Below are 27429 nucleotides of genomic sequence, written 5' to 3' on the forward strand. Positions count from 1 at the left end.
TTTTTCGCTTTTATAAACAGTAAGAACAAACACCTTAAAATTCCGGCATGCCTCATGCCCGCTTTTTGGCGCTGGTATGGAATGAGCCTTTGCGGTTGGAACGGCCTAGGTTCCAGTCCGCGCCTATTCTTCGATTGTACAAATTTTCGAGACTACCACCTGGACGTCTGGAACGACGTAGGCTCCAGTCCGCGCTTACGCTTTGGTTGGTGAACATCATATTTTGGTACAAGCCCGCGGCTAAGCTAAGTGTTGGCTTAATCACGGGTGATAAGTCGCTGTCTCTCTAGGTCCCTCAGTTCCTTCAAAAATGATGTTAGTGTGTCTGTGGTTGATGCCCATTCACTCGCTCCTTTCACCATATAGTCGACTACTGACTGTGGCGTAAACACCCCTCCAACGGCTAATTTCAGTTGGCACTCAAAGAACACGTAGTGGACGTCATCTTCCACGCCACTTTCACAAAAGTCGCAGCACGGGTCGTGCTCATGTTTGAATTTAAACAGGTATGCCTTAAAAGAGCCATGACCACTCACGAACTGACTCAGATAAAAATCTACTTCGGGATATACTCATAGAAAACACCGAAAAAATCCAACTACTCTGGGTAGCTAGCCACATTGGAATTAGCACAAATACACACGCCGGCTGTTCAGCCAAGTTTTCTACACGATCACTTCTAAAGATGATTGATACTTTAAGTAAAAAAGACGTCAAAAGAGCAGTCTACGATCAGTATCTAAATTTGGTTAACTCTTTCTGGCCAAATTATCCCCATAACTACAAAACAATTAATCCCAGCCGATAGCCTCCAACATGGGCGTAGCCATAACGAAATTTAAGGGGGCCCTATACACATTTTTTTTCAAGCGCCCGCCGGGTTATACGTCTTGTCACATTAGCTCGCTCCCAAAAGTTTATTTGGTTGCCCTGCGATTTGAACCGTAAGAAAACAAACCACTTCTGGCCACTCCCAAAAGAAAGGCAAAAGGTTTGCAGTACTGGAAAATTTACAGAACATAGTGGTCAAAGGCGAATATCTCAACTAAAACCTGATGATTATTTTAAATTCATAGCTCTACATAACTGTATACTAAATAGCCGGACAAGAAGTTATTCTAAATAACAATATGAAAAAATAAAACTTTCCGTATACTATAGTGATTCACAAAGTGGTCCAAGTGGTCCAAGTGATCCCCAGGGGTCCACGGGAGACTCGACAAGGGTCCACATTGGCATGAAAAAATATGGGAGTCCACGAGTTCTAAGTGGGAGTCCACGAAAATTTATCTGGTCTCGAGAGTAAAGAACTAAAATGGTTTCTTGCTAGCCTATTTATTTAACTTTAATGTATAGTGCTCTTGATGTACTGGCGAGCTTACCGTCACTTTGTGTCATCATACGTGGGGAAGCCTTAAAGGCCACCTGAAGACTAAAAATAAACGGATGTTGGTATATCACTGAGTGAGGCGATGCGGAAATTGGTTTAAGTCCAGCACTGAGCCCGCACTCGCACATTGTCGAACCTCCAGCGATGGCTCCAAAACTAACTCAGGGTCAGGATCTGGAGTATTTTTTTCGAAGTTAATGGGGATAAGCTTCACTTTTTCTTTTGGTGAATATGCTTTGGTCTTCCAGATAGCATTTCGTGGTACAATTTTTGAATATATAGGAAAAAATTTCGAATCGCCAGTATATCTGCGGGTATCATAGTGGCGATTACGAAAGCTGCTTCGTCCGACTATTCTGAAGGCGAAGGAAACTCGGATCGCGCACAAACGGTGTGTGGAATTGACTCCGCGGAAAATATCCTGGACTCTATGTCACGTTTTATCAAATTGGGACCCATATAGCATTTAGCTTTTAACCACGCTCGCTAAGAGTAAATGCCTGCGTTGTTTCGGTCCTCGCGTATTAAGCATTATTCGCGATGGCCCCGTGATCGTTGAAACTGGTTTCTCTTTCACAGCACTCCCAGGTATTTAATTAAGGGTTTCATCGTGATGGTGTGGTCGCCAATTTTGAGCGCTACCACCTCTAGTTTTTTACGACTCGAGATAAGCATTTCTTATGATTTTGCTCGACTAGCTTCAATCCGAAGCTATTTAACCAACTTTTACGCCGCCTTATAATGCTACCTTTTCGCATATGACATCAAGCAGTTTCGCAGACACTACTACCGCAATGTCGTTTGCAAAGCCTGTTATGGATGGTCGATCGGGCAACTCGTTACGAAGAAAGGGCCAAGTAGGGATCCTTGTGGAACGCCACCTGTTGTCTCAGCTCATTGCAGGCCCTCCTCCGTTTCGTACCACAGCACTCGCGAATGCAAATAACTTCGAAGATAATAAGAAATTCCAATATTCTCCAGTCTATCGAGTATTTCAGCCCAGTTGGCAGAGTTGAACGAGCTATTTACGTGTAACGACGTATGTTACATACATGTAACGCGAGCAAACTATTTTAATTTAGGCAAATAAAATATAAAATTGAATGACATTGATATTTATACAATTGCGAATGTATTTTAGAAGAATGCTTTAAACGTTTTATGCCGTTTTTAATTCAGTTTATGTCAGTTGGTAGAATGAAGTAGTTGCGTTTAATTTTATGCGTTCTGTGAAGCTCAAAAGAAAAACTTTAGGGTCTCGTCATTAATGGGCTATATATATATATATATATATATATATATAAATGTGTGTGTTTAAAATCTTTTAAAACGTGCCTTTGGTATGCCTTTATTTTTAGTTCACATTGTACTTTTTAAATATCATTTAGATATGTTCATTAAGTTCACGGAAACGGATGCCCCACAGTTTTTTACGCGGCCAACGCCCAGCAAGATCCCCAAGGACTGTCCTTATTAACATGGCGTCTGATTCGTGTATTTCTTTGTTTTACTCAAATAGTGTTATTACGGTGATGCCTGCGAGCCTGCAAGTATCGACGCAACAACAATGACCTGCGATATTTGAACATCATTGTAAGGTATCCCAGAGTTAATTGAATTTCAGCTGGTCTGACACCAAAAAGTTTCAAATTTTATTTAATTTGTGGCTCAGTTAAAATCATAGCAACATCACATAGCGAAATTAATGTAAATTTGTGGCTCAGTTAAAATCTTATCAACATCACATAGTGAAATTAATGTAAATTTGAGTGATATTAATGCAGTCTGTTATGTGTCACCTCAAAATCATAGTATCGATTGTCAAACATCATAGTTATGTATATACTTTAATACTTGAGTCAATTAAGCACACATTTTGACTTAATTAGCCTAAAGTGTTGTACTAGAACTGAGGTGACTTTGGTTAACCTTTTAATTACATAAGTACGTACGAACGTAAACATGTCAATATTTGTAAAATAAAGAAGCAAGGAAACATGTAGATAAATATGTTTACAAATATTTACAGAGCGAATCAACATTCACGTTTGTGTTGCTTAATTTGTAAACAAAAGCTGTGTCTAAATTTTTGTGCAAACATTCGAACCTCAGGGGCTACTAGGGGTGGCTGCTCTAGTACTCTTTCAAAGGGGAGCAGACATGTTCATCTCAATTACATTACGTCTGGCAGCTTTGGACTGTTATTTTATTTATTTAAGTGTATTTAATTTCCAAGCGTATCATGTAAGTAAGTCGGCACTTGAGACATATGTATGTACTCACAGATATATATATGTTAATATTCCTGCTTTTGTGTATTTCGGTTTATAGGCTACTTTTAGTTGAAAACAACAATCGCCTGGTGTGAACGGCCTTTCAACTAACGCTTCCAATGAAGTTGGGGTGCAGCCAACTTTTGATTCAACTAATCGCCTCTAAAACGGCTCGTCGTATTTGTCTTGAAGGGAATGCGACGTCGGAGAACATTATTTGCAATTGTCCGGCATTGCCAGACTAAGACTGTAATACTTAAGTTCTTCCATAGTCGACGCCCCACACATATGTATCAAGAATTAATGTACAAAGAAATTGTTTGAATTTCTTACGGAGGTAGCTGGTATCTACAGCTATTCAAAATATCTTCTAAGCTGCGGTTTTTCCTTTTTGCTTGCACATATTAACCTTATATTGCATTACATTACAAGCAGTATTTTTCAAGTGACTTTCCGATTGCCGAGAACGTTGCCTGTTTGCTAGTAAACAGCTAATTAACAGTTACGATACACTGATTTGAAAAAACCCAAACCTGAATAATACATATGTACATAATACATTTATCGGATAAAAGGTTAAGAGTGAAAAATTTCGAGGTGCAGGCTTTACAAACAAAATATGGGTGCACAGTTTTTAAGTCCTCTGTTAGTATCCACTACGAACATCAGGCGCCTGAATGCATGCTAAGCTCCGCTGCAAGTGCACAAATTTCTTTTATGAAATTTATGAGAGCTTTGCATATGCACTTCTCAATTGCTATCTAATAAAACATTCTTAAGTTATGATTTTATGGCACTTGGAAGCATGATAAAAACATAACAAGGTAAAAGCATTGACGTCTGCCAACAATATAATTCAAAAATTAAAAACTCAATGTCACACACATATTTTTATTTTCAATCGCAAACAACAATAATTGTGAACACTTTATTTTTTTTTATTTTCAATTTTATATGAGTTTAAGATGCCTGAAAACGTCAGAAAAAAATCATGGCCGACGAATTGAGTGAATGAATTTACCTTGTATTGTTTTTATTATGCTTCGAAATATGCGTGGTCTATTCGGATGTATCCTACGGGCACTGCTTCCGGAGTTTTTTAACTTACAACCATGCAAAGGTGGTAACTGATGAATACCATTGGCCATAGTGCCTACGCAATATTTTTCATTTCCATTGCATTTATTTAAGTCTGTGGTTACAGAAAGCTTACAGACCAAATATCAAATTTACTTAATACTATTTATTACATGCTATTTATGTATAAACAGATAAGAGATATTAGGAGTAGTGAGACTATAGTTCTGAACACATTGAAAACGACGAGCTACGGGTCACAGCTTCCAATTTTTTATCTTCATTATCTAAACGCTTTGTCGATGACGACATGAATTTTTTGAACGCGACAGTGACATCATGAATTTGTATGAGTTTGACATAAAATAAGAAGAAGAACCTTATCTGTCGCTGGAAAAATAGAAACAGATCTAATCTGGCCACAACCACAGTCGTCGCGTAGCGCGGCCGTCGCCAAAATAATTATCTACATAAGGGTACGTGTTAAAATAATTTGACAGCTGTGGTCCGTAGCTCGTCGCTTTCATTGTGTTCGGGCTATCAATTATATAGTGGAAATGATATCGTGGCAAGTCAAAGTCTATTTTGACATTAAAATGATAGTAAAAGTGTAAGGTTTTTCGATTGAATATTGAAGCTTATCTGTTCAAAAATTTTCCGGACAGTCAATAGAACCACAAATAACATTTTGAACAAACATAACGGACTGAAGTGAAATCGCTGCAGGGTGAAATGGATACAATTTCGTTGCAATCTCTCAATTCTATTAGAATGAGTGGATAGATTGGTGTCCAGATCAAAGAGCAATATTAGAGCTTTAAACGAACTTGAAAGTTATACAATAGTATTCTTGTATATCATTCGCATAGCGCCGCAAGAAAGTCAAAGTAGCAAAAGCCTTTGGAACTATATGGCTATCATGGTTGACAAACGTAGACCCATTAACAAATTTTACGCCGCGATCGGAAAGCTCTTGAACTTTGGAGAGGACGATATTTGATAGATTATATGCATATGGAATACGATTATGAGAACTTGAATAAGTGACATGAAAGCTTTTTTTATATATTAAGCGTGAGTTCATTTTTGATGCTTGAAGCTGTTAGGTTATTTAGATATTTTTGAACCAATGAATATGTTTTTTTTTTTGTTTTGTATATAAATACATTCAAATATCCTGGTCTCCCATCCTACTGAGTTATTCACAACTCGTAGTGTTTAAAGTTGAACTCACATTGTTCACACCAAGGCGCACCATTCCACTTAGCTACACCACCTGCAGCATTAATAAAAGCTGAGCTAATATTTATATATACAAGCATACTTTAGGAGGATCTTGGCAAGCCATACAGTTATGTCACACATACATGCGCACCAAAACGTTTAACCGCAAAATTATTCAAAATAAAAATTTTAAATTTATGCAGCTACGCGTAGCATGTTCACAGCGTGACAAGAGCAACAACATCTTCATGTTCACCTTGAAATACTTGTAAAAAATGGTAAAACATTTTTAGCTGCGAGTATTGCGACGCGAAAACTTGAAACAATTTTAAATTCTTTAAAAATATGAGTATGTTGTTCACTTAAAGAGGATTTTTCTTTTGGCAAAATATGCAAAGCGTATTTATAAATGTGGCTGAGTGTGCTTAAGCCAACATGTCAGTAGCATATGCGGTGGCGTATACGCAACCTTAATGAACTATACATACTCGTATATTCACAAGCATCCATCATATGCCATGTAGATCAGAAACAATTTTCAGACATCTGTTTGTACATACATACATATGTATGTATGAGCGCTTTAGCTGATGGTGCATATGTTAATCGTGCTACGCATGTTTGACTGTTAATGGTGAAAATGCCACATTTTTTAACAAGCGACTGAATTATTTAAGTATTCCCACATTTACACTTTGCTATATATGTACATATGTATGTACAGTTTTATACGTATATAAATATGTACATAAGCAAGCAGCTATAATGGTGAAATAAAACCGCTCATTAACATTTCATCCGAAATGTTTCGGGCAAGTACTTAGGTATGATTGAGTGCGTGAAAGACAAAAAAACAAACTTAAGTACGTAACTGGTTTGGCATTGAAAAGATAAACAAAGTTTGCTAAAAAAAAATCGTTTAGAAACAATTGGATGGTTGATATGAATGGAAGACTGCTGTGGCATGTGGGCGATATTGAGTAAATGATAACTTTTTGAAGGAAAATATAAAACTTTTTTCATTTACATACATCTATTTTGGAAAGTGCTGCAGACAGTTTCAATGAAAATTTATCAAGTTTAGCAACAACAGTTCAGTTCCATTGAAAAGTACTAAATTCGGGCAGTCTATTAACATAAATATAAAAAATTTAGTGTCCTCGTATTTGGTCGGATTTGCATTATGGATCGGTTTACCGTTTTTCCAGATTAGGTAATTTTCCCACGAAATTATATTTTTTGTGGAAAAACCCCAAATTTTAACAAAGAAAAAATAAAAAAATAACACATCATTTTTAACTTTCTTCTAGTTGTATTAAAGTCTGTTTTTTGGCAAAATATCGAGCTACTAACGATGAAAATCGATGAACAAATAGATATGTTTCGAATGGTCAAATGAAAATATGCAAAAATGTTACTCATACGCCATAGCGTACATAGGCGTACTCATACTTACTCCTACGTGGCGCATGAATAGCATTTTCCTTGTTAAAGTTTGAACTTTTTTTTATTCGAAGTGTAAACATAAAATGAATGATGAAATGATCTTGAAAATCATCCGATCTAGAAAAATGGCAAACAGATCCATAATCTACGACCCAAAATTAAGTTTAAGTGTCTCGGCGTTTTTTTGTGGAAGCGCCCCTACAGTGGAATTTTGTATCAAGAAAGTTTGATAAAGGGTTACCAATCCAGCTGCCGAAACAAATCGTAACACGTAGCAAGTTTGACGTACTTTGTTCTTAGATACTTTAAAGTAATTTCACTAAACTATGCCATCTTATTTGCTAAAGAATTTGGAGGTGTCGTGTCGTTGGCGGGATGCGATTTTCCATAGTTGGATTTGCCGAAGTTATATATCCATGCATTGGACAGCGGTTAAGGTTGCGTTTATACCGAAGGCCAAAAACAAAAAGCCCTCACATCTCTCGCAAGGATTTTCTTATTACCCTTAGAATTGTACATACATTTTTTAAAGCTAATTATCTCATTGGTAAGTACTTTAGATCCAATTATCCAGTCATTCTATGCAACAGAAGTGTTGCGGTGAAATGTGTCAGTGCCAGCATCCAGCGCAGGGTAAACAACAAAACGCCAAAATGTTATTTTAACAACTGTTTTTTTTACCTCGCTGCTCTGGTTTGTGGTTGCAAAGGATCTGCTACGGAAGCTGAATAGTAGAGGCTGCCAGGTGACTGCCCACAAATGTCTGGCGCTTTCCGATAGAGTAAGGTACTTATGGCTTATTTTTAAATCGAAACTGTCTATCAGGAAGGAGTGAGGCAAACCTCGTAGGGCCATTTCTTGGTTCTATTAACCCATAGTTGAGTCCTTTATGCCCATAAATCGGGCTTCTCCCATAGGAAGCAGTGTGGCTCTTAAGACCACACCCCGTAACAGTGTAGTTGGGGTTGCTGCAGAGAGATCTGCAGCCAGATTTAGGGGATATGGTTGCTTAGCTGACTCAAGATTTAGACACTTTATAAATCGATCCAACGCATGGCTAGACGGATTAGGGGCCGGCAGGCAGAAGTACAAAAGTCACTTCAAGAGAACTTACACACGAATGGGGCGATGCTTGACGGAAGGGCTGGTGGAGGAACCTATTGCAGAGAAATCTTCATTAACCCCAAATGTAGGCCTCCTGATAAATGTAGTGTTTTCCAGGCAGAAGTCTTTGCCACGTAACCAATGAAGGTTAAGATTTACTCTGTATGTTAGGTCCATGGGTACGCTCGTGCTGCGATCAAAGTTGGCCAACCTATCTTTCTGTTTAGTTTCTAGTCAGATTTATGTCTGTACCAGGCTATAGTGATAATAAAGAAAATGTATATTGGACCCGTTTAGAGAGAGCGGCAGAATATTGACTATATGGGACTGCTCTTCCTCGCGTCAGCTCAACGAATGTTGGGCGAAAACCAGGACCGAAGGGATTTTATGCACCTTACAAGCTGCAGAACTCACTTCTTCTGGGTGTTTCAAAAGGGCTCTGTCCAATGGTTATTCGCGAGTAAGGACCAAATATCAGAAAGAAGTCTTATTTACTGTTGCAGTTACTTAGAGGAGGACTAGGTGGGGTCATATCAACACTTTCTCTTAAAATGCCCAGCTTTTGCGAGACTACGGTACATACAGCGTGGGCAGATAGATATCTGACGCCAGAGAAACTTCGGCATGGGCAGACTGCGTTATTCATTATAGCTTAGCAGTTACCATTTGTAGTGGTACTAAAAAGGACTGATGCTTATTTTGCAAAAGTATCCATGTTTAAGGCAGCAGTCTACTCGTATAAATTAGACTTTAAAAAGTTAGCATTAAATTTATTCAGTATATATTTCATATGTTATATATTTCTTATTATTACTTACATTTCTTATTCTTCGTGCCATAAAACAGCACGTGCATTATTGGGATTTTTAGGGCTTTCCTATATATTAGCGTTATAAATATGTAATTTTGATTGTCTGTCGAATTATGAAGTTAGTAACTCGAATGATATGCTATAGCAACTCAACCAAATTAGGTAGGTATTGCAACAAAAGCTAAATTGGTATTGAAAATTTTGCAAAATCGGTAAATTATTAATTTAAAAAATTAAAGAAAAAGCGCGCAGTTCACAAGTGCGTGTGTTAAGTGTTGCCTGAATTTTTCAGCGATCCAGCTAAATAGAAAAAAAGAGGTAAAAACAGCTTAATGAAACATTTTTAGGACTAAAATAAGGCTAAACGTATTTAAATGTTTTATTAGTTTTTTTCAGAAAAAAGTAGCAAAATAGGTACACATTTCTTACAACCAATCATAAATTAAAGGTTATTTCCCAGATACAAAAAATAAGCTTAGTTTCAGTAAACAATTTTTGTTAAAAACAAGTAGATTTCTTACAATTGCTCAATTATGAAAAATTCTGGGCGGATATTGCTCTTCCATGGAACTGCTTGAGCTTATATTTTCTGCCTCAATAATGCTCCCTTGGGTTGCGAGCATATCAACTTTCTTGAAATATTTATTGAGTCGTAAATGTTAATTATTAAATTCGATAATTCATACCTTTATACCTTTACACATTTCTGTAGTTTTGCAAATATTCAAAAATACCGCCAGCAACAGAAAACTGTGTCAAAATGTTAGTGATGAACATAGCATGACAATAACCGATTATTTGCCCCTCAAACAGAGTTAAGGGCGCATACAGTATAGTTGGACATGCAAACTGCGTACATAGCTTTTTACAATTTTGTGAAAATTAATTGAGCCGTGTTATGCGTACAATATTTTTAATTTGGATTTTCCTAAATTTAGAAAATAGTTAGAAAGAGCTAAACGATTTTCAGAAAAAAATTAAAAAAAAAAAGCTAGCAGCTAAATTGGAATTTTTCTAGCTAAACAGCGAAATAACAGCTAAATCTAGCTGGAAAATAGCTAGAATGGCAACACTGTTTAAGACCGGTTTTGTCTAAATTTAAGTTTCTTTATCAAGTACTTTCTCTATTATTTTGATATTTTAGTTTAAGTAAGGTGCTTAAGATTCTGCCTTGGCTCTAGCACGAAGTATGGATAAAAGTATTTACTTAAAACTTATCTTTTCAACAAATCCCTCTTTTTATTTTATTAAATTACGTATTCGAGGCTTAGCTAATCTGCATTGCTTAAATTAAAAATTTTATAAATCCATTTAAAATCCCCCAAATTTCCTTAAGCCATAAATTAAAATGTTGAAAAATCTATATTAGAGCAATTAAATTTCACGCCTTCAGGCAAAGCGATTACATCAGGAACCATCTGGTCAAAGGACAAACAATTGCATGAAGAAATCCGTATTTCCATAAAAACATACACATACATATACATAAATAGAAGACAAGGAAAAATGATATTTTGAATACTACTTCGCTGCTGCGACATCACCAAAGTCAATAGAGTATTAGTGTGTATGTATGTTCGTGAGTTCACTGACCATTAATATGGTTTAAAGTTCAGCAGTTCAGCACAGAGTGTATAGTACAGCAAATAAGGGCTAACTGGAAACTGAAAGGTGAAATATATGTCAACAGCGAAAAAAATAAAAATAAGTGGAATGTACCCTGCTAAAAATGCGAATAATCCCCGTGAGCAATCGCAAAGGATTATGCGAATAATATTACTTTTGATGTATTTATATGGAATTAAAAAACTAAAACAGACAAGTAAAGAAGTCCAGGTCGAGGGAAGCGAACACACGCCCATTTTCCAAAATTCCATAATCATCCTATTTCTTTTTTAAACGATTTGATGAGTATTAGCTTTGAATAAGTTAGCGTCCTCAGCGTCAGCAGTTACTGATTTATCGCATATTTCGCATTTATTTAAATTGCCGTTACATGGGATGTGCGCGTGGTTGTTGTCCGATTTTAAAATATTGCCCTTGTGTATAAGCGCGCATGGCTATAAAAATTTCGCCAGCTGCGATTCGAACCGGGTCTTTCGTGTTTGTTCTCTCTACATGCCGATGACGTACGTGAAATTTCTTTGCTTACGTGCATTACTTGTAGTCTGTAGAGATGAGTCGAGACTAATTACTCACCAGTAATTCCCTTATAAGATCAGTTGCGACTAGTAATTGAGACTAATCCCGGCATACTAGCCTTACAGATTGGTTGCTCAATTTTTTACAGGGTACATATATATATATACATTTACTATATATTCACATATAGGTGCGTATGTATCAAGTGAAAAATAAAATAGAAATACATACTTATTTGATAGCCAGCTTGCGTCGGAAACCTTTAAATAATATCTTTAAGTTAATGTTGAATTGAGTCGCTTTTTGCAGTTATGTACAATGTACCTACATATGTACATGCATAATATATTCTAGGTACATATTTATACGCTTCAATTTTTTTTTTATTTACACCGAAGCTGCACATATATGTACATAAAAATATACATGAATACATTTGTGCTTACTTATGTTTATAAAAATTAAGAAAGAAAAGTGCAGAAAAATTTCGCAGCTCCTTTCGCATTTCAATGTCCTTCCTTCCCGTTGTTTCTGCGCTGACATTTGCTGCTTTTATTCATTTTACGCACCCACCTACTTTTAAATGTCTGTTGTTGCTCATTGGTATATTACTTTCGACTGAGCATCTACTCGACTTGTTGCCAAGTTACTAAATTAAATGTGACACCAGCGTCTGGACAAAGTGTGAATCTACAAAGAATTGAAAAATAAACAATACCAGAGTAGTAAACGTCTTTGTCTGATACTACTTAAGAGCAGCAGTAAGTCTTGTTGCCACTTTAATTGTCAGCTCTCATTGTTATCTGTTTATTCTTTTGTGCTTCCTGTTAGGCATCCGAAATGGAGGAGCATTTCGCCTGTCGGCCGTTGATACTAGGTATTATACAGCGTTTACATTACGAATGTGTAGCCCTACTGTTTGTTTCACTTATATTTAACAGGAATTTATGTGATTATGTGACGCCTTTAGTTTCGCTACCGTACATTGTCGTTCTGGTGACTAGCTTACACTTCCAATTTAATATCTTAATTTCGCATAAAATTTCCGGCCCAAAATATTTGATTGTGCTCTAGGCTGCTTGAGTGTTGTTATTGTTATTAAGTTAAATTTATAAGTAGTCAAATTGCCTCTTTCGTTTTATGGCCTTGTTTTATATTTATGTAATTGCTTATAATTAACACCCAACTTTTGACTTTTGATTCGTGTACCTTCGAGCATTCGGCGCAATCAATTGACTTTTTATCTTTATTTATAGGACCATAAGCTTAATATATATTACCTATTTGTTTCTTATCAATGCAACATTTTTGGCAATTAAGGCAAAAGTTCAAAATTGCCTGGAGTAAATTTGTTGTACAAATTTAACTTATTGGGTATTTCTTTGTCGTGGTCGCTTATTTAAGTTAACTTGAAATAAAGCCAATGAGGTTGTTCACATTTGCATGGTTATGAGGTTAACTGGTTAAAAATAATATAATATATAATATAAAATAATAATAAAAATAAAAAATATAACCACATAACCTGATAACCAGGAGAGCGTGGTCTGCCTCAATATACTACTATAACCAAAATTAGCTGAGCTCAATTTTGAAGGGAATTAAATTATTTATTTTGGAACGAATTTCCGTCATCCCTTGTCAAAATTGGTTCCGGCGTTGTGCTATCTTCAGTGTCATTTTTCGAATTCGGAGTTAAATTAAACTTCTGACATAAGCATATACAAAAAACCACCACTCATGTTTAGAGATGGGTCAAGAAAAAATAAAAAAATTATCCCTAATAGATGGGTACTTTCAGCGTATAGTGTTACCAAAGTAAGAACATTATTCCTAAAAAAACCTTTTAATCAAACGTGCATTTCTTGGAATTTATGACCTCATTTACATCCAGCTACCCTTATTTACTTTTATTAGTTTTTCTATAATACGCTTACAAGCAAACTGGGGAATCAAAGATTATTTACTACAAGCTCCAATTCGATTAATAGGAAATATTATTTTTTTTAAGAAACATTTTATCACTGAAGCTTTTTAAAAAAATTCAGGCAATTTCAATGATATAGTTATATAAAAAACAAACCCTCTAGATCTCCCTCTTTATACAACTATCAGTTTGTTAGAAGTTAGTTGGCCAAACTTATGTAGCTGCATACATGCATTGCATATATGTATATATGTGAGTATGTACTACTTATATCTTTTCAATGGCTTATATTATTGAGGATAATCACAATCCGAGGCATGTGGTCTTGGATATGCGCTTTTCGACGATCTTTAACTTCAATATGGATATTTGTTTAAACTTAAAATTGCAGTGCTCGTATTGATTTCAATCAAAGTTACAAATTTAAAATGGTCAAAATATGTATTTTAGAGTTGTTTCAATATTTTAAACTATTTTTTGCTATCATCGAATCCAATAATATCTGAATTAGTTTTGCCCAGATAATGCTGTTAAAAGAAAAAACTGGTGCAAGACGCGATGAATTTGCTCAAAGCGCCTCACGCTGAATTATTTGACTAAGAATGGCAATTATGTATGGTAAATCGAATCCATTTAACGTCTTAATTGAGAAAGCTTCTCTAATTGCTCGATTAACTGCCTGTCTGAACTTTTTATTTAAGCCGAGGCTTGCTTTGCGCACAGTAATTTGCTTTGATTTACTTTGGAAACTTTTTGCCCAAATGGTGGCTTCGCACGCTGTCAATACAACCAGCTGTATGATCCTTTAACATAAGGACTTTTTTTACACAAAATTCCAGAAGAAATAAAATCATACAAACTCAACCTTTTCAGAGTTATTATTAAATTAACACGAAATAAATTTCAGTTATGATGATACCGACATACATATATGCATGTAAGTGCTTTTATTAAAAATACTCTAACTTGACAAAAGCGATTTTTTAATAGATAAATTTCGCTAGCTTAGAGTCAGAAGTTGCTAAGTACACTTTTTATGAAAACTCATACTTTAAATGATACTTTTTTCAAATTAAACGAAACGTACTAGTAATCATCAATCAACTTAACCTATTCAAAGCTGTTTTCACCATGTCTGGCTAACACTAAACCCCAGTTACACATCTAAAAGACAATAAAATGCAATCGTGCGCAACACTTGTGAGCGACAACAAAATGCGACCCTAACAAATGGTCAGCTTTTGAAGATCGTGTGCGATATTTAGGATACTTTTTCTGATAGGTGGACCAGGGACCGATCTTTTAGACAATATCTTATTTATGGTTCGATTTGCTCGAAAATCGTACCCTTATTATAGATATACATAGAACAGAATTGAATGATTTTTTGGCCCCGCCAAGCGTGCGAGCATTGACAATTTACATACATATTATTAAAGAAAAGTCCCTTCTTTTTATAAGAGCTAATCCCGCGAGCGGCTATACCGGTTTGTTTTTTTTTTGCATACCTACTATACGCACACAATATACAATTCTTCGGTACGTGTGTTTGCAAGTGAACTCCTCCTAAACGACCGAAAGAATGTTAATGACGGTGCAGTCGATTTATTACTAAAAATCGTTTTTATGATCCGATTTGGCTCATATTCGAGATATGTAGTTATTAGTAACGGTGGCGCCGCTATTGCTAAAAATACACAAGGTGGCACTGGAGTCGAGTTATTTCTAAAAATCGGCAAGTAAAGTAATTCGGAGACGCCAGGGATCAAAGTTAAATTACTACTGTTGAATCAACTACTAAACAGAATGAAGACAATTCTTGATTAATGTCTACAAATATAATTGCAATATATTCAAGGTATTTAGTGTGAAATAAGTCAATACATATTGGATTTCAATGGACCACCAACAATTGACACTTATCTAAGACAGCAATGGAGGATATGTCTTCTGACGACCACTAAACCAAACGTGAAGATGAAAACGTTGGACCAAATGTTTCAATAAAAAAATAATTTTGGGCGGGACGAAGTTCGCCAGGTCTGCTAGTAATAGATAAATTAAAAACTAATAAATAATAAAGTCTTGATAACTGAAAATACAGTTTTTTTATTCAAAATTTTATCATTTTACCAATTTTCTATTTGGTTCTTTCATTTACAACAATTTGAATCAAAAAATACAGTTTTTTTATTCAAAATTTTTTCATTTTACCAATTTTCTATTTTGTTCTTTCATTTTCCTTTTTCAATAACATTTACTACTATGGCGAGATATGAAAAAATTTTTAAATTTATGTATAAACTTTGATTTTTTTATTTTTCGCCCCATTTTTTAAATTCCCATTCACTTTTGGCTTACAGAAGTTATTAAAGAATTCGCAGAATAAAAGTAACTTAATGAAAAGCAAACAATTTCTTAAAATATAATATTCCACGAAATATAGGGAATGCAGTAAACGCTGGAAAATTGCGACTTGAAAAACAAAATGTCGTAAAAATGTGCACAATTTCAGTATACGTATATTTATGTGGGAGAAATACAATACTAATTTTAGAACTGCGACTTAACGACCGAGAGCCAATTATGAAATAGAATGGTCGCACACAAAAAATTGTTCAATCATAAAACAAAACAGCAAAATATAAACTTTGCTAATTAAAAGGACCCTATTGTTTCATGTTATATTTTTAACTTCCAGAAAGGCATGCAGTGCCGCGCAATACAACGTAATGCAATATAAACAAGAAGGCATTGAGTGTAAATTTGCCAACAGCATATGTATAGATATTTATAAATAGATTTATGTGATTGTTTTGAATAGCATTTGTGAGCATATCAATGTTTGTGTTTAATTAAATCCTAGAAAATTATTGAGGACGCATACATATGTGTACATACAGCATATATACACATATCGCAGCCTAAAACAAAAAACAGTCACAACTCAAAAAATACCAAATGTCCAGGAAAGGTAAACAACTGTAAATGCTGCGCAAGCAATGCAAGCAACACAAACAGTCTCAATAGTATTTTTCCAGTTAAAGTAGATAGTGATGAAGAAGAAATGTTGGCGGACGTTTAAAATTTGGTATGTTAACCGTTTTATGGGAAAATAACAATTTTGAGTTATGACTGTTTTTGATTAAGGCTGCCATATGGTTGTATGTAAGTGCGTACAAAGTACACGCATAAAAAATGTATATTTTTTTAATCATTGTTTGCATTCCATTTGCCATTGTTATTGGTTTTTATTTCAATGAATTTACGTGTAATTGTTTATGTAGCCAATATTGCCTTAACCAAAGTAAACAATTAAATGAATTACAGAAGTGCAATTCGTAGTTACCGCAATGTTGTAAATGAAAAACGAAAAACATATAATTGCAAAAACTGATGTTGACGTTTTCCAGGAAATAAATAAGCGAACAAAAAAAACAAATCAGATGAGCAACGAAAATCCATCATGACTAAGGGATAAAAAGTACTTTACTATTCATACCCAGTGCTAAAGAAAAAGCCATCATTTGCAGTAAGTAAAAAGTAGTGCGTGCGCAAATACGTTAACTCTTCCACTAACACACAACACTACACGCAACGCCAGCTCACCAAATGCACTTTTTATGTGCCTTGGCTCCCTCTTCATTGCATATCTGCGGTTGTGGTTGTTGCACATTTTTAATGAATTTCTTTTAGCCATTTACTGTTAGCTGTTTCGCACTGTTGCATTAGTTTCAATTATCACTACGAATTCGCTCATACTTTTGCGTTGAGAAAAAGTCGACTGTTTTGTTAGTAAACCTTTGCCCTCTTACTGAATGTTGCTCATACGCCATGTATAATCAGTTGAAGTGGAAGTGAATTCGAGAAAAATCAATTAATCATTATTTCAGTTGTTTATTTTTTTGTTTCAATGTGTTCTGTGGTCAGAAAAAGCATTTGTGGTTTTAAATTCCACTGCCGCGTACAAATGAGATAATCCGCTTAACCTTCAAATAGAAATATTCAGCTGAAAGCCATTTAAATTCCAACTTTTCTTTAAAAAACATAAATAAAACCTTGTATTTATCTAGTGTTAATTATAAATAAATTCGTACTAGAAGGTTGCTATAGTAAAACTGAAAAGTTTTAATCTAAACAAAAATCGTATTACTTACATATGTATATTTTTTTTTAATTTTTCAATCCAACTAAATTTAAAAATAAATTTTAACTTATAACTTCTCAAAATTTTTGGCGTTTTGGAGCAAAAAACAATAAATGGAACCTTTGGTTGGTTGCTTGTCAATTTTATTTAAGGTGATCCTGATTTATGAATAAATACTTTTGCGCAAGTTTTGACTCTTAAAAAATTACCAGCGTGTTAACGAAAAGTCCAAACTGACTAAGGATTCGGCAACTAGAGCATTATTTCTCAAAAAGTGCGACAGCGTTCTCATGTGGGCACTGGAGGCTATCAGGTGAGGTATGTATGTACCAGGGATGTTGCGAATGTGCAATTTTAGACATCAGCGGATGCGAATGCGGATGCGGATGTTTAAACGCTAACATCCGCGGATGCGGATGCGAATGCGGATGTCATGTATTTTTATACCCGAGCGCATTAGTGCACAAGGTTTTTTTGTAACAGGCGAAACGAATCGAAATAGATATAGACAAACGTATACATAAATGATCAGAATGAAAAGAGAAATCGATTAAGCGGTGACTGTCTGTCCGTCCGTCCGTCCATCTGTGCACACGATAACTCGAGTAAAAATTGAGATATCTTAACGAAACTTGGTACGTGTACTTCTTTCGGGCGTAGGACGGATGGTATTGAATGGGCAAAATCGGACAATAACCACGCCTACCTCCCATGCAACGGTAGTTTTCAGAAATACGAAAACTGCGTAATTTTAGCGCTCGAGGCGACAAACTTGAAAAACTAGAAAATTTACAAAATTGTAAATTCTTTTCGATTGACGCTGCACCAGTCGAGTAGAATTTCAGTTACACTTATTGTTTTTTTTTTATTGCGGTGCAATAATTATTTTTTGAGAATTGAATCGGGCTGCAAATGTCGGATGTGTCCTCCTGACTTTCATCTCCACAATATAGTATCATGGCAAGATCGTTGTTTAAACACCATTGTTTTCCAAAGAATTCTTCGTTCATTCATTTTTAATCCTTTCTTCTGTGACTGGCCCGATATACGTTTTATCAGTGCACTTGCACTATATTCCAGGGGCCGAAAATAACAGTTATTTTTTACCAGTTATACTTGGCCTAGTATTTTTTGTTCCGAAATAAAAATTCTTTCTGGATAATAAACAAACAGCTTATCAAAATTAAACAAATTTAATATCATGTGAAAGAGGACTGAAATAGCTTTTAAACAGAAATAACGAACCAAGGTTACCGCCTCTATTTATATTTTTTTTATATCATTTAATACTAAAGAAATTCATATACCTGATCCAAGGTTTGTTCTATGGTAATTAATTAACATTTTTCATTGAAATATTTTTCAGTAGGTGGCTTTGCTCGTTTAGACATTTCAGCTTTAAAGCTATTTAAGTCCTCTTTCATTTGATACCAAACTTGTTTAATTTGGATAAGCGGTTTGATCATTATCCGGAAAGGGCTTTTAGTTGGGAATAACAAATATTTGGCCAAGTTTAACTCGTAAAAAAAACTGTTATTTTCGGTCCCTTCAATATTCGCATTCGCAAAAGATCCGTATTGATTAATGCGAAAACGAAAGCGAATGCGAATGTTAAAATTAATGCGGAAGCTCCGCGGTTGCGATTACGAATGCGAATATTCGCAACAACCCTGGTATGTACATACATACATACGCTCTTAAAAAAATAAGGTGCATTAACATGGTCCGGGTGCTAAGGCTTCCACCAATTTTGGAATGTGCCTTATAAGCCATTGACAGACACTGTTTCCTTTAACTTTATAGCACACTTTAAAATTTTCCGGATCTTATAAACATTTCGTGATAGGTCCCAAGCACTAGTGTTCGAAAAATCTACTAAAATTAACGTTTCTGCTTTGCAATATCTTATTTCATCTCAAGAAAACCGCTGGCTGCATTGATCGCCAGCCAAAATACGGCAATACCGCATATTCTAGGGTTTATGAAGGTTGCTGATGCCTCACTTCATCTCAACTGGTTGATATCCGTCAATCTATTTTAACTTGAAGGCCGTGCGAAAGACTATCTTAACTCGATGAGCTATTCTAACCTCGTGCCCACTAAGCACTGTCAGACAAACTATCCTACATCCTAGGAATGTCGATAAATCGAAATTTTTCCACTCTATGTATAAATAGTCGTTGTATCGATGCATCGATGCATCAAGGTTTTTTCAAAACTGACACCTGTAGTACATCGAACCATCGTTCCAGTTTTTTAATTGTACAAAAAAGAGAAGTGACTTTGACCAAGTAATTGCAATGGCTCCACAAAGTTCAGTTAGACACATCTCTGTACAATTTTGTTAATAACATAACATATGCATCGAATCAAATAAAATCATCTGTGTATTCTTGCCACTGACATCCCTACTATATCCTATAATATTTTTGGTTAAATTTACGTATACTAAGAGATGTAACCAGTTTCCTCACTTAGTACAGGTAAATTTATACACCGTGTTAATTCAATTAAGCACTGCTTGTTTGCTTTCAAATTGATTAAATATGAGGCGTTTATGTTTATTACTAGTAGCAAATGCCTTTTGTACGTTCAAAATTTTTGCAATTTTAAAAATTTCTTGCGGCATATTTATGTGTATATTTTAAACATCTCATATTTAAAAATCCAATTATAAACATCTGAAGCGTCTATTTACACAGATTCTGGTTGAAAAATAAAAAAAAATTAAGTAATAGTTTTACATGCACGGTTTAGAGTGTAAGTCAGGCGCGCAAACCTTTTGTGTTTTAACTCCATAGCTAAACAGCTTACTACGCGATAAAACAAATAGCCGTGTCTGCGTTACTGGGTTATATCTCCTTCGATTTCAATTTCCTCGGAATATTTGTTGAAAATCCTTGGAGAGACTTTGAAATTGAACTGTTATGCTTTTCATCCAGCGTTTATTGGAAAATATGTATAAGTCCCTACGATACTTGTATGCTTCCGTCCGCTTCCGCTTCCGTCAACAACAGTTTTACGCCGACTCCGAACGGTGGTTGTACTTTTATTAGAAGCTGTATTTCATGGCAGAAATACACTTGGAAAAACTATTTGCCTATACAAGAACCCTTATGAGACTTAACTTAACTCATCAATAGCTAATTCTTTTGCCAAGCGATGTACAAGATGAGCATGACATTATCGATGACAGTTATCCGATCTCAAGCCAATCGGAAGAGAATCAAGGTGGGGATGCAACGTCAACTTCAGGTAGAAATTTCTATTTTTTTTTAAATGTTTTTCTGTAAACACATCAGCTTGGAGTGAAGTTTAAATTGCACTCGCAGTTCAAAAACCTTTTATTCAAGTATATGATTATGACCGTGAAACTGATTTCCAAGATATTAATTTAGTTAGGCGAGCAGCTCAAAAAATGCACTTCCAACTCCAAGCTGGCATTTTAAATGCTCCCCAAGAAGCCTCTCACATGGCAGGCGCTCAACGTTCGTTTTGACCATGAAACCGCAATCATACTCTGAACCATTTTTCGCAAATTTACGTTGATAATGGTAGCCAACATATTACCGACTATAAATGTCTAAAATTACACAAAAACATCTCTACCAAAGTTCTACGCAATAAATATTCAATATTTTAAAGACTAGATGCTTAATAGTTTGTACACTTCACTTAAAAAAAAGCATGTAAAACTACTACTGAAATGTGTTTATTTTTCAATTAAAATCTTAAAAAATGTACGCATAATATGTTAAACATGAGATGCTGAAAACATGCACATAAATGTATACATGGAATGTTTGTAGTTGCAAAAATTTTGAACGTAAAAACACATTTTCTACTAATAATAAAAATTAAGTGCTCATATTTGATAGATTTTAATCAATATTGCTCAGGAAGTGTTTAATTTTATCAACACGGTGTGTAAATTTGCACAGATTAGGAGAGGAAACTGGTTACTTCTCCTTATATGCGTAACTTTAAACAAAAAGTTTTTAGAGCAAATTTTAAATATTGTATGTGTAAACTGTGTAATTGTGTTTGAAATTTGTTCTACGCCGCACATATGGTAAGTAAAAGTAAACAAGGAGTGTTTAAAAATTTGCTCACATCAAGCCGATCGATGCGACGATTACACAACAAATGAAGGTTTACTGCTTCATATATCAAGGAAAATGATTATAAATGTGTAAAATCAAACATTGTGTGTGCTTTTAGACACTTCGTGCATAAAATTCAGACATTTTGGTTGTAAACGTAAATATTACACATTTTTTATAAGAATATTTGAAATTTTTTTTCATTAAAATTATATAATTAAAACATGAATTTACTCCCATGGTAGTCTTAATCTTGAACAAATGTTTCAGAGTGTATTTCCTTGCATTTTGTTCGAGGTGTCCATATGCTAACGCGCGTTAAACGCAAGGAAACTCGGGTAGTTGTGTGTCTTATACCTCAGCCTGAAGTTCGAAAAACTAACACAGTTTGTAGAAACTGATACCAGCGGAAAATAATTAAAACTTTTGTAGACTATTTAATAATTTTATAGCAAGAATGGAATTACCTAAATGCATTGTACTCTAAGTTTCCAACCGATTCTGAACTTGTGGTTTATAAATTAATTTAATTTGTGGCATTAAACGTTGAAAGCAGTTAACCAACCATCAACAGGCATATCAACGGCAGGTGTATTATTTATTCTGCATGAATGCAGCATTTACACAGCTATTTCCCAGTGAGAAAATGGTAGTGCATTACCTTTTTCTAACAAGAAAAGGTTAACAGCTACGGTTGAACGAAAAGATGCATCGCAATGTAAGCGAGCGGATCATATGTAGCTTTGAAGCCACGTTATATATGTATATCAACAACTGCTGTAGCTGAAGGGATGCGTGTTCGACTGCCGTGTTGTTGGTCACGGCTTCAAAACCATTGGCACGGACTTTATTTTTAATTAAATATAAATTGTTTTATTATATTTATAGATTCTATTTATAGTTTCGTAAAGCGACATGCGACACATTAGATTCGTATGACGTCGCAGTCAGTGTTGCCAAACATAGGCTTTTCCTACCAAAACTGGTAGGTTTTTTTTCCATTTGGTAGGTTGGTAGGCTTGATTGGATTTTGGTAGGTTTCGGGACAATGAGTAATAGTTATTTGCGAAAAATAGAAAATATGTACGTATCTCCAAATATTTTAGCAACCTTTTTTACACAAATATTTCACCGGGGCGTTCGTATAATGGCGGCCGCTAACATGTAAATATACCTGATTCCTAAGTACAAACGTATACCTTATTATTGCCAATATGCAATACGGACATCCATATATAGTGACCTAAGCATCATGAAAAGGTGCCAAGTCCGTTTTTAAAAATTTTTCAGGAGACACGAAAAATCGATGTAGTTTCGTATTACCTATCATTCTGCATCAAAAACTGAACTTTGAAAAAAAATGGACTTGGCACCTTTTCACCTTTAGGTCGCGATATAATTTATGGCGTACTTGGACCAAGATTCCAGAAAAGTCTGCCGATGGGCTCGTACTCAACCATATTTCAGGCGGAAGCCTTCCCAATCGAATCGCTTTGTTCGGGAGTGTCATCGTAGAAGGCAAATGAGGCCAGAATAAATATTATGTCGAACATTCAGGCAGCGTTAATGGCCTTAGAGTCTTTTAAAACGGCATCAAGGCTTGTAAACTCTTGAACCACCTGCGAGCCCACAATAGCATCTCGCATGAAGGGTTTGAAGGCAACGAAAGGGCTGACTGTCTCGCAAAGCGTGAAGCTCAAATGCGTTTGCATGGTCCCTAGCCTTTCTGTGGTAAAGGATACACTAAAGACCTACTTAGGAGCTAGCTGTGAATAATCTCAAATAGCTGCCTACTGGCTTAAGTCAAAGGGAATAAGACAATCAAAGATATGCATAACTCTTTCCAGAAGGAACTCCAAAAGACACCTTGAACTTAGAACACTTGCTGGCAACCTGACAGCACACTGCAAGTTAACGTACGGTTTTAAGTAAATGGGTCGTTCTGTAGAGACGGACTGTAGGGTTTGTCGGCTGGTGAAATAAACCCCAGAATATATTGTATGTGCCTGTCCACGAAGCATGAATCGTAGATTGATACACCTTGGAGAACGATTGCCTTCTCCATCTAAAATTTGGAACATGGCCTCATCCAAAGTGCTGAGCTTTTTAAATAGCCTAAGGTTGGAGTGATTACAATTTTGATTTAGCACAATATATCTTCTTAGGTCGCAGCGCGGGTATCTTCGACGTAATAATAATAATATCGTCACTAGACACGAATAAAGAGCTCGGAAAAACTCATTGGGGAGTTCTGGGGAATACTGTTGCACTCGAAAATATAGTTGACCGCGGACATAAGTTTATGGGTCTTTCTTCACTGTCAAAGAGGTTAACGCGGCTTTATTTGCCGTCACCTATGTTAAGAGTCTCTCTTCACCGAAATTTGTTTAAGCCTCTTTTTTCGCTATCAACTTTTGAGCTCGCGTCTTTATTCGTATCTAGTTACGATATATATGTATGTGTAAAGAAACATATGTACATATGGATAAGTCTACAGTAAAATGAATCGTTATACGCAGTTAATTTGTTTTTATTAATCTAGTTGTGTTTTAGTTTTATTAGTTTATGTTAACTATGTTTTTAAAAAATTTGACATCGAAAACAAATATTAAAACTCAAAAAAATGGTTAGTAGGTTTTGGTTGGTTATGGTAGGAAATTTTGGTAGGAAAAAAAATTTGTCTGTGGCAACGCTGATCGCAGTGGAGAAATTTTTGCATTTTCTCTTGCATATGCCATAGGGGCTATCCATTACTTTTTGCATTCCCACACATTAGCTTTTCCCACTGGGTTGTTGGATTTATATAAATACATATGCACACATATAACTTTCAGTACATACATAAACATGTAAATATTTATAAATTCATACACAAATATGGAAATGTACAGGGTCCGTTTTGGTGGCAACCTTGCGTAAAACGATAAGTATGTTTGTAAATTAGTATGAACCCTGCAGCAATACAGACTCCCCCTAGGTTAGCCCTCAGATAGCCCCTATTGTTACCACCACTACTCCCTCATAATTCCCCTGCCAATGGTTTCAACTGTCAATTTTAGCATTGGCGTGTCATTGGAAAAGGACCGGCCAATCAACACTGACCGTAAGATAGTCCTGGACTAGTCTGATTTTGGGGATTTTTTTCGTTGGGGTAAGATTGCGTTCTGCACGTCACAGATGCTTTTTCATATTTCGGAAACAAAAAAAAAAATATATAATTTTATAACCATGTTGCCTCTGACGGCATTTGCACCCGGACCCTCCTGAAAGCTAACAAATAGTGGCAAGCATCTCTGCGCACTGAGCTACAGCTATGCATGTAAATGTGCGTTCAAATGATCACTTTGCATCAAGGCTAGACCAAGCGATTGGGACATTTACAGGGTAGTGTTCTTTAAATTTTTTTTATTAAATTGCAAGACAACACCACTCTGTCACTGCCAAACTGTACTTTTCGTCTATCTCTAAGCCGATTCCTTGGGGACTGGTCGAAGGCTGACATTTCGGTGCAAGCGAATGTCCAATTCTGACCAGTCAAATTTTAACCAGTGAAGTAGTAGTCCTTTACGAAAAATTGGCCGCCTTATTGCTGCAGGGAATATTAGTTTATGCGTGCACTACATACATGCACATGTAGATATTAGTTATATGTAATAATTTGTGAACCTCAGAGTCCACATGCCATTACCACAGGACGTTGCTTAATTTAGGTGTAAATTTGTTAACGAGTCCTTCGTACCGCAGAGTGTGAAATTGTAACTGCGCTAACTGACATAGTACATATGTAATGATTAGTTAAGGTCCAATGCTGCGGTTTTTTGACCGCAACCTGGCACACAAATTCTCGTTATTTAAAAACTGGACATAACCTTTTAAATAATTTAAAAACTACACACAACTTTTTGGTTTGGTTTGAAGTTTTGACCTTCATAAATCTTTAATAATTTCAAAACTTAGCATGCATTATCGGTAATTGATAAACTGTTATATTTTTTGTATTTGAAAAGTGAACATGAATTTTTGATTACTTAAATTTTGAACAACAATAAAGTGCATTCTGCATATAATAAATGATTTTTTAACTTTCTCTAGTAAATCAGAAGACTGCGTGAATGACTAGATTTTTTCAAAACCGGTTTCAACACTTTTTTTTTGAATATTTTTAGAAGGTTTCATTTCTTTCCGCACAAAACAATGAGCACTGTTATTATTTTATGGCGCTATCGATCGTGAAGTACGCAGTTTTTACTATTATCTTCAATAATTTTTTTATTTTATTTTTTTTTTGAGAAAATGTTTCAATAAATTTTTAGATATATTTACTTGTGTCAAAAATTTTAATTTAATAACTTAGAATATTTGAGATAACATCTGAAACGCTCTCTATCTCGCAAAAAATAATTATTTTTTTAAATTATAATTTAAAGCTTTACTACTTTAAAAGCAAATTTCCGAAGTACAACTTTAGAGCCAATGTTAAAAACAACACAAACTTTAGTGAGAATAGCAAATTAAAACTGCTCTTAGGAAGAAGATACAATGGACAAATTACCATGTTTTGCGACGGTCGGACAACTTTAATTTTTGGAATGTTGGCCAGCTTTTTTCGTCATTTTTCTAACTGTGCGTTATTGGAATGCAAGGGGTGAGAGTAGACGAAGGCGTTGCTTAATTCTCGGAGAATGACTTGTCTTTAAAATACTGTATTTGTATAGTCGGGTTGGGGCAGCGGATGGTGTATTCGCATATTCAAGACAGTCGATTATATGTACATACATGCTCACGCTGATTTCAAAAAGGACTGTTGCTTTAGCGATCTCATCTTGATAAGATCGCGCACCCCGCTAAGTGTGAATTTTTCACACATTTTTTTTTTTTTGATTTACTTGTAATCCAAAATACTTTCAACTTATTTTGCTTTACTGACTTCTAAATCTAAGCTATACCTATGTTGAGCGTTCATACTGTAATTTATGATTTCTGACTAACAGTCGAATGCAAAATCGACTGAGATATCGACCAGCCAAAACACTTAAAATTTACGGTTGAATTGCCATTTAGAAAATTAGAGAAGAGAAAATTTGTAAAATAAAACCTTTTAGCAGTGTTTTTTATAATTTGAATAGGTTTTTTTTTTCAAATTGCCATTTTTCGAATAACTGGAAAACCGGTTTTCTAAAAAAGGTGAATAATGGAACATCTTATGTAGAAAGCTTCGATTTATCCAAAAAATCATGCATTTACCTCACGAATAGCAAATTGGAAACTGCAAATTGGTTGCTGAATGTAGATATTATCCTACCAAACTTCTTTCTTCGCCAGAATAGTCTTTGCTTACGGTATGGATTGGTATGAAATTTTCATGCTGACTTTCAGCAGGGAATTATGAACAAAAAAGGAGAGGGAAAACGCAGAATAGCAGCGTCTTTGCGTCTTGATTTTGCTCATTAAACAGACGGGTTAACAAATTGCGAATAAATTTAATGCAACAGTAACTTCTGGGGTTTTACTTACTGAAAACAAAAAATATCGAGCTACACTTTAACATCTCATCGACCATTGACGTCAACTAATGTGGATATCCTACAGTCTAAGAAGCGTCACATTAGCATGTCTTGAATGCGATTCGCCAATGATTAATGAATTGCATTAGGGCTACAAAGCATATTTATGTATATACCTATATCGCTCCTCCGTAATTTTATGTCAGTATGTATGAAAATGTGCGGAGCAAGGCGTATTTAACAAGGTGGTGTTGGCCGTATATAAGTAAAAAATTACACTA

The 27429-nt window shown here is 35.3% G+C and overlaps 1 protein-coding gene across 2 annotated transcripts in view; it reads left to right on the forward strand.

The window, feature by feature from the left end:
* The window catches only part of LOC118737940 (dopamine receptor 1), a 122240-nt gene that overhangs the window by 4906 nt on the left and 89905 nt on the right, over positions 1 to 27429 (forward strand). The gene's annotated exons all lie outside the window — the stretch shown is intronic.

The sequence above is a fragment of the Rhagoletis pomonella genome, unplaced genomic scaffold (genome assembly GCF_013731165.1).
Source record: "Rhagoletis pomonella isolate Grant_MI unplaced genomic scaffold, Rhpom_1.0 Rhpom_scaffold_00004, whole genome shotgun sequence".
Lineage (NCBI taxonomy): Eukaryota > Metazoa > Arthropoda > Insecta > Diptera > Tephritidae > Rhagoletis > Rhagoletis pomonella.